Genomic DNA, 9,665 nt, shown 5'->3' with positions numbered 1-9,665 from the left:
CCCCTCTATCCCCATCCTATTTCTAAAGCTCCTGATTGCAAAGTTTGGCCAGCTGACTTCTTTTCCTCTCTGCAAGTACCTCCTACACTTGAGGAGAAAATTCAAGATCATCTGAAAAAAAGATTCACATACCACACATCAAAACATAACTGAAGTGATATCACTATCACTACTATCATGTGAGTCCTAACACAACCATTTATTGGAGAAAAGGCTCATGTTTCCAGTTTTTTCATCTGCCCCTATCTCACTTACCACTAGAGTCAAGGTCAGGGGAATATAAGAATGGTCTAGGTCAGAAGATTCCTGAACTCCTGACATGCTGAGAAGGTCTAAAGAGTACCTAAAAATAATATCTTGTGTAACAGCATTTCTTATTCATGTTTTATTTAAGTGAAAGTCAGTCAATGAAGTAGAGTGCACATGCAAATCTACTACTAACTCTTACTTCCTCCCATTTTTGTCCAAATGAATTTAGTATATATCCTAAAGAGAACTCTGAAGCTGTACATGTATGTGTACATTTAATAAAATGAAAATAAACCAAAGATAGATAAAACCTACCAAAGAATAAATGCTGTTCTTTTCTCAGTTCAAGCTATGCTTCTTGGCCCATCTGGCACTCAAAACCTTTATGCTTCCATGAACCAGAAAAGATTACATCCCAAGATAAAAATGCACATCTCCAGGCTGTGAGAGCTAGATTAAACAATTTGACATGTATTTCATCCCTGTCCTGCCAACATAAAATGCAGCAGCAAGCAGGTCCTTTCTGCCAACACAAGACATGTATTCTATCACTAACCCATCACATGCTTGCAGTCCCTGTCCATGTTGCTTACATTGAGGCTGACATTCACTCAGACCTTGACTATACTCAGCTTCAACATCATGGTGGGACACACTCAGTGACTGAGAGCTGACCACTTTAGTATTCACAGTGTGGACCATCACTAGGTTTTACCATCATGACTGCAGCCAACTAGTTATAAAAGTAGCTACCTGGTACCCAAGTTAGAATTTGAAAACAGAACATAAATCCTAGCAGATGCTGGAAAAATGCATCCAAAAAGCTGGGTAAATATTTGGCCAGAGGATCCAGCCTCCCAGGCTGGCTAGTTTAGAACACCAGCTGCAGCAAGAGAAAAATAATTTGAAGATTCTCATGAATGAAATTCTCATTTACCAGAGCATGTAGTTCACCGCTAATAAGCAACACTCTGCTAGATTTACAGTACCTCAAGCCTAAGCACATGATTCCAAAACAATGAGCTTGTGACCATATCACACAATCTAAATTTCTGTACTACCTTGCCCACAAATGCTGTCTCTATCCCCCCTAGCCAAGATACTAACATAGGCAGAAGCCAATAGGCTGACATGTGAGTTTTGCCCCCCTTTTCTTTCCCTGACCAGATGGGAGTCTTCCCTCTCTTCAGCAAGCAGACAGAACTGATGTGACTGCTCTGATCTGAGAAAAGCTAAAGAATAAGTTCTGTTCTGGGGACACCATCAGAGCCAGCACCATCTCACCTTGCAGTCTCTCTGGGGCAGCCTCTGGCTTTCCAGCAGCCAGATTAATATCTCCCAACCCACATTAAACTTCATATTCCCTCCTCCATCACCCCAGGAAACTGTCAGGCCCTCGTCCAACACATTTAAAAGTGGCATAGCTGCAAAGGGTAAAATACCAAAGAGAAACGTCAGTATTGTGAAAGATACAAGTGATTGTAGATAAATGTATTCCAAAATTTAACAACGTGGTAGGCAGTACAACTCTAAATAGTCAGTTAAGACTCACCGTAATAAAAACTTAGGGACACAGAAATGCAAGTTGACTCCTTATGTGTGAGGCTATAAGTGCCAGCTGAAACAAAAAAAAGACCTTTCTCTTGCAATGCTAGCAGAAATCCCTTGTTGCCCAGAACTTCAGCACTAACCCCTGACTTGCAGTGCTTACATAGGCAGGCCCTCCCCATGTGCCACTTCCAGAGCAGACAGTGCCTCACAATGCTCAGCTCAACAAGAGCAACCAGAAAGTCACGACTGACACCATAAAGATGTTTGTTCCACATATGGTGGCAGCTCACACTTCATTAGTGCCTGTTCCTAAACGACAAGTTTATCTGCTGCTTTGACGTTAGCTGGCTCATGCCTGCTTAACCATATTGCAGGCAACATGACTAACCCAACAGCACTTTGGTTCCAAGAAATTCCACATTCCATGCAATTTACTTATCTGGTGAAAAATCATATGCTGGCAAAACCCTTTCAAAGGCAGTCAGAGCAACTGGGATGTCTCATGAAGTCTGTAACATTGCTGATCAAGCACTAGTGTCTGACACCATTGGATGTTTCCACAGCCTGGATCCACTCAGAGGATCAGTGGGCCCAAAGGGACACTCAGGGTGGGCTGTCACAGGCCTCTCACAGGCAGAACACCCAGAAACTTGGGTATTGTTTTCCTACTGTAATTTATTGTCAGTTAAATTAACTTTGTTTTATTAACACAAACTTCCGATTGCTCATCCGAGCGCTGGGGAAAGCATAAACACCTCCATGAGCAGCTCTCCTCCCTCCTTCTAATGTCAGTTTCAGATGGGTCACAGACCAGTTCCAGTCAGCCCGTCCCACCTGCCTGCTGAGGCACTGGGTGAGGAAGGTGGCTGGGCTTGCATGGTAACAGTCCCACCTGCTGCTCTTCCCTTCTTACTGTTTTTCCATTGCCACCCCATGTCTTCATGTTTCCAGCTCAGTTTGCCCATTTAGATGGGTCCTCACCCTGGTGTGAGGCACCCACAGCCCCCGTCCCCCAAAGGACCCCTCCTCTGGAGTGGGTCACCTTCCAAGAGCAGCCGCCCTCACAGCGTGGTGCCCCTGGCAGCTGCCATTCCTGCTCAAAGGCATCTGAGCTAATGGCCCCGGGCTGCCCAGGCCCCGGGCTGCCCAGGCCCCGGGCTGCCCCGGCCCCGGGCAGGCAGCAGCACGGGGCAGGCGATGGCCAGGCGCCAGGCAGGGCAGCCCACAGCTCCCACTGCCGCACGGCTGTGCAGCACCCAGCTGCTCTGCAGAACGCGGCTCACAAGTGTTAGAGACAAACTATTAGGAAAAAGAAAAAAAGCCAAAGGAAAAAAGCAATCAGTCTACCCTTGCTCTTACAGCACTAGATAAGTCAAAATATTGAAATAATTTTAAAGTAGAACAGCATTAATACTTCGGCAGTCTTTGACATGAAATTGTGGAAAATCCTCTCATGATTTGCTTTGGATTTGTTTATCTGTTCTAGATTTGGGGTATTTTTCCCCCTGCAGATTTCCATTTGTTTTAGCATATATACCAACGCTGGGCTGCTATTCCTATGCAAATTGTTTCATTCAGATTTCTTTTTATAGTAGCTTTTGTTTCAAAGGCTTGCATAACTTGCTAAGGAATTCGCATTTTAAAAATATACATACTGAAAACAAATTAACATTTTCTGCAGGAGGTTTCAAATAACTGTACAAAGGGGAGCTAAAAAGGAAAAAATCAATTATCCTTTTAAGTGGGGTATCAGAAGTGAGACTTTTTAAATTACTTGAAGGTTATAATGGATGAGTTTGTTCAGACACAGAATGCAATTTCAAATATAATGCCATTTCAGAAAGAAAAAGTTTCCTTGGTTCCAATTATGCACTTTCCTGAAAATACACTTTATTTGGACCAGAGACACACAAACATCCTGCTTTTCCAAAGAAGCTTCATTAATATCCACAGTGAAGAGCATCATCAATATCCTTTGGCCTTCACAGCTCCAGCCTCAGACCACCCTGAGACACACCATGTGCCCTGCAGCCACAAATGCAGACTTCGATGGTGCTGCCTGTTCTAGAGCACAGAACCTGGAACTGGGCAGGTGAATGTGGCAGGTAAAACATCACACAAACACACAGCCTGGACACGTGAGTTGGGTTTGTAGGACAAAGGATTGGTCTTCACTAATGTCAGCCATACCAGTTTTTATTTCTGGCCAGCTTGTATCACAAACTCTGCCTTTTCTACTTTTTTTGGTTTGGTTGTTCAACCATCAAAATGGCTTGCAGTTGCATCTATATTGGGAATTCTTTTCAAACACGACCTGCACAGAGAAAGAGTTTGCACTGAAATTCTTCACTTACTTTCATCTGACCATTGCAGGAGAATGTACTTTGCATCTCTGAACTGCAACATCTTCTACAATGTTCTTTTAATGACAGTCAGTAGTAACTAACCAAGAGGACTCTGAAATTAAGTTATTTTTACAGCTTCTGGATATGATGAAAAGCACTCAAAAATACCTAGAACCTCCTTCATATTTTACTATTCAAGACAGCATTATAATCTTCAGGAATGCAATATTCTGAAAAGACAGTTCTGTCCATCAAATTTCACTAAAAGTCATGGAAAATTAGACATGTTTATTATTCCCAGAAGAATAGAATTGAGGAAAAAACTTCATGCTTCAAACAGTGACTGACAGCCTTTGTAACTTCCACATATTTTGTGACTGTATTATTGAGATGTTTATTATATGAATTGCATTAATTTAACGAGACAGTAAAGAACAAGTAGCAATGCAGGGGCAGACAATTTCTATTCTATAATTTCTATTCTTTCTAATATCCCATTTACTGACTGAAGCATTCAAACCAAGGATAGCTTTGTCTCATACAGGCATCCCCAAAGAACATCAATTCCTCTCTCAAGGAACAGTCAATACCCCACAAGCGTCACAAGATAATCCTCAAGCTTTCTGAGCTACTGAGACTCTACACACTAATTTTGTCTTGATTTCAGAACTGCCACTGGCACAAACTGAAAAAACTAGAAAAGCAGAAACAACAAAGCATTGAGTTGACTAAGACTTCACAGAAAAATAACAAAAAGCAGAGCTGCCGAGTGTCCCAAGTGAACCAATGATGTGTCTGTAAGAGCCAGAATGTATGAAACTGTAAACTCCAGTAAGAAATCCAGACAACCATCCATCCACTGAATCCATGGATAAACAGAGACTCCTAAGGGGAAGAAATGCACAGAAACCCCTGGAGACATGGTGCAGAAACTCAGATTATACCAAGGGAAGATCTCAGCTTCTCATGTTCTGGAACACATCCTCCACTTTCCATAGGTAGCAAGGGAGCACCAAACTTCACCTACATGATATACCTGGTTTTAGTAAAAGAGTAAGTGCTCTTCTATCCTCACATCACAGCAGATCATACAGTTGAACACTTCTACCCATCCAACAAAGAGAAAAAAGCCCAGAGGAGGTAGGTATACTAAAGCAGAGTATTAAAAATATATATCACAAAGAGGCTGAAGCTGATGATCCAGAAAGTAATTCTTAAGTACTTGGAATATAATTAGACACAAAGTAGGAATCTACCTGTCTTCACTACTTCCATCTTTCTCCTATGTCTTCCCTAAAGCATACCATTTTATCAGCTTAGCACCTCAATCAGACTAGATATTAGAGGTGCCTTGCTACTAAATTTGAGCTGCTTGCATAGAGATACAAGCTACTTACCAATTCCAGGGCTAAAAATTTGCTAGACAATCAAAAAAAGAAACCTTGGCGTCAAAATAAAGCAGTTGACTTGACAATTTTCAAAATAATGTAAATAATGCTGTATTTCAGCAGATCTCATCAGTCACATGAAAGAAGCCAAAGCTCTGTGCAATAAGCAGTGTGTGACACTGCTAGGAGAGAGATTTTACACTTGTACATACGTAAATAGGCAGCAGACTTGCAAAGTGTAATACCCTATTCAGAGATTTCCCTGCATCTTCCCTGCATATAAAGCTACAATACACAGAAGATGTGGCAGAGCACTTGCAATCAGAAATCAAGGCTTACAGAAGTATACACTTAGGAAAATAGTGCTGTTTTAAACACTATTTCAGAAAGCTCATGGAATTAAAAAATGGCAATATAATAATGAAAAGTCATTTAACAAGAGGAAGATTTTTCTGTATTGAGCAGCCCAACTATAAAAATTTCCTCTAGTTCTGGATTTCATACAGTAACATTGCATATGACTGAACTATCTAATGAATAATTAAGTGGCAGAATGGAATAATCAATATGATGAAATAAAAAGCAGAAGCAAATATCTGTTAGTCCAGCAAGTTACACAAAGCTGTGTATTCAAAACCATACAGAGCAATGCTTTGACCTGTGACAGCAGAGAGCGACATTTATTAAAACTTTATGAATAGACAAGTAATAAAGAGTCTTGCAACTTCTTGTTGTTGATGTCAATCCAGTATCAGTTGATAAGGTGGAAGTTTCCAATACCCATGATTTGCCTTTAGTGCTCTTCTGCATGTGTCATCAATGCTAAGCCTCATTTTTGCTTCCCTCCCCATGAGACTGCACAAAAATGCCATTTGTAACCTCGTGCTCCTAACCCTGCCCATAGCCATAACCTGAAGTATGAATCAAATAAATCACCCAGCACAGAACACTTCAAAAGCAACTTGCAGCCATCAAACCTAGACTTACAGACTCTGCTGTGTGATCAATGAATTAAATTCTTTATCATGCTGTTCATAATCCTAACCTAAGCTCATCCTGGAAAAAAACATACACCATTATCTTTTTCTGATATGACAGGCTTGCAGAAGCTGAAAAATTAGCCACTAAAACTTTCCAGATCCTAAACTCATGCTTAATTTTATGGGAAATAATTGACAAGACATCCATTACTCTCTCAAGCAAAGCAGAACACCATCTCCCTAGAAAGTCATCATGGTGTTGGTTATTTCTCCTTCCATGCATGTTGCCTAAAGCTCTTTCTTCACTCCAACCATACTGTATTTCCCAACCAAGAGTACCAAGGCAGATATCCTTTTCCCAGTCTCAAAGAAATGCTCAACTTCCAAGAAAACATATTGCCCCCTGACTAGATGAGCTATTTTAGAAGCACTTCAGCATTGTTAGAGCCTGTGCTCTGACAAGGAAAGGAAAATTCCATTCACAGATAAAAAAATAACTGTATAATTTGGAATCTATCTGTTTCTTAGAAAACAATCAGCAGAACAGTCCTGCCAATGTAGGAATAAAATTACCAGAAGCACTCAAGTGCTGTACTTTTAGGTACGTAACTATTGATTTGTACATATGGCTCACACAATGTAGTCTCTGTTTTTGAGATCATGCTCACATGCATTAGAAATACAATCTTCAATTTTGTGTTAAAAAAAAAAAAAAAGGAAATCACCCATTTCCATACATGAGCTTAAAGGCACTCATTTTTATATGGAAGTAGCAGCAAGGCTACTACTCAAATGCTCAAAATGTCCAGTCATTCCAATGGGCTCCTTAAACACAGAGCTATGATTTCCTTCAATGGATATTCTAATACCTCCACACCAGCAGCCCTCTTTCTCTTTTTTAAGGTGGCTTTTTGCATCAAGTTGTCAGCTATGACATAAAACTTGTCTACATGTGAAATTAAGATCACACATTGTAACTGGCCAAAGGCAGTGCACAATATCACAGGAAATAAAATCAGTAATATGTGGTGGCATGACTTCATTCCTTTTTCATAATAATTAGGTTATTCAAACAGTTAGACCTGACTACATGGAATGGACATTAGGTGAAGCTTTACAGGATAAGACTGTCATGCAGATATTCAGTTTGGAAGTTATGGACTACATACATGGTATCCAACTTCTTCCAGTTCTACATTTATTTTTCTTTTTGCCTCTCCATACCAGAACCAGAAGAATTTTACATAAGGAAAAATACTAACTTCTTAATTAAGTCCTGTCCTTCCAACCAATGAAGCAGCAAACTATGAGCTACTCAAATCACTTTCTAAAAATTAAATAAAACAATGCCCAGAAGTGAATAAAATCATATTCCACACAACAAAAGTAGTATTTTGACACTCCTGGAAAAGAAATCAAAAAAAAGAAAAGTCACACTGAATTTCTACAATAAACACAGTGTTAAGCATTCAAGTCATTAATACATTGAAACACAAAAGCTGTGCTGAAAAACTGTTACCATCAACTCCAAAAGGAAGAAGATTAGGATCATGGTTTGCAATATCAGAGTGTTTTTTGACTGCAACAGAAACTAAATTTAGACACAGTTACATAAAAAATACTAATAGCCTTAACACTTTTAATCAGCATAAGAGGTTTACAGATACACAAATGATTTAAAGTCTGTTGACTAGTTTTATACTGCTTTTGCAATATTGTGCATTAGTAAAACCAGGGAGATTATGAAAGAAATACTAAAGCATAATAAAATTACATAAAACATGAAAAGCAGGCTATGCAGAGTGACTCCAAACATTGATATTAAGAGAAATTGTACCAGAGTATGTAAAAAATATAACTTCTCTATAGATTCTTGCAGCATGGAGGTTAACCTAAATAGGTAATGAAACCCAAGTACGTGGTAGGCTCAGAAAATAGGTTAGACTCTTTATAAATGCAGTATTAACTTGTGTGATCCTACAAAGGGCAAAGAATAAAACGCTTACTATCTTCATACTGTTGCAAACTGCTGATCCATGACTAGCACAACAGCACAAAGCAATCTGGCAGCCTTTCAAATGCCAAGTCTGGCACGGTGACGGGCAATATGCTCCGCCAGCTGTGCAACTCCTTCAGGAGCTGCAAAACGGCAGAAAAAGTAATTCCCTGGTGATTTTTCAGGGAAGTTCATTACTATGTCTTGCTGAGCACCTGCCAATAATTTATGCTCAGGGTTTTTTCCTCCATGAAAATCTGAAAACAACCCAAGATACAATATTGCCCTAATAGAAATAATTACTTAGATATGCTATACATGTTGCCCCAGACATGTAAGTAAAATTACAAAATGAGTGGCAATGTTGTAACATCCAGTATCACAATTTTTGATATTTAATCCACATCATGAAAACATTTTCAGGTTCATATACTGAAGCATATGTAACAGGCTAATTAGGTAAATGTGGGTAACCTTTTTTTTTGTTTACTGACCACTTGTTTTTTATTTGACAATAAAAACCAATTTGACAAGTTCACTGCAGTGGCATCAGAAGGCATTCCTGAGATGCCTGCTCCCATCATTGTGCTCTAGGTAGATAATGAAATTAAGTGGCTGACAGTCCTACTAAGTTTTAGTGATGATTTAGTTCTATGTTCCATTTTTTCCTTTCAAGGATCTTTCAAAATCCTCTTGTACAATTTTACTACACAATTTGAGTGTTACCGCTGATAAAGACATATTACCTTCCTGCCTCAGGATTATTTATGGGAAACTTTGGTAACAGTTGAGATAAGCACACTATAAAACTTAAACAGATGGATTTAAAAGACTAAAAATCCCACACTTTGAAGCAACTACTGTAAAATAAAGTATACTGGAAAATAAGGTATGATACCTGGTCGGTCACATTTTTGGTCTTTCTACAAAAATATAAAGAGCTGGAGAGGAAGCAGTTCTCTGGATTTGATTAACTGCAATGGTTTACATAAAACTGCAACCTTAAACACCAATAAAAGGTTATCTTTCAACCTCTAGGCTATTAATAATTTGTTTTCTTTGCTAGAACTCAGAGATCTAAACTTCCTCACTCCAAATTAGAGTTCTTGTCCTTATTTACAGAGCCATAAAGCACCTGAGTAAATGACTGTGCTGT

The sequence above is a fragment of the Parus major genome, chromosome 5 (genome assembly GCF_001522545.3).
Source record: "Parus major isolate Abel chromosome 5, Parus_major1.1, whole genome shotgun sequence".
Classification (NCBI taxonomy): Eukaryota; Metazoa; Chordata; class Aves; order Passeriformes; family Paridae; genus Parus; species Parus major.
This window is presented reverse-complemented; position numbering follows the sequence as displayed.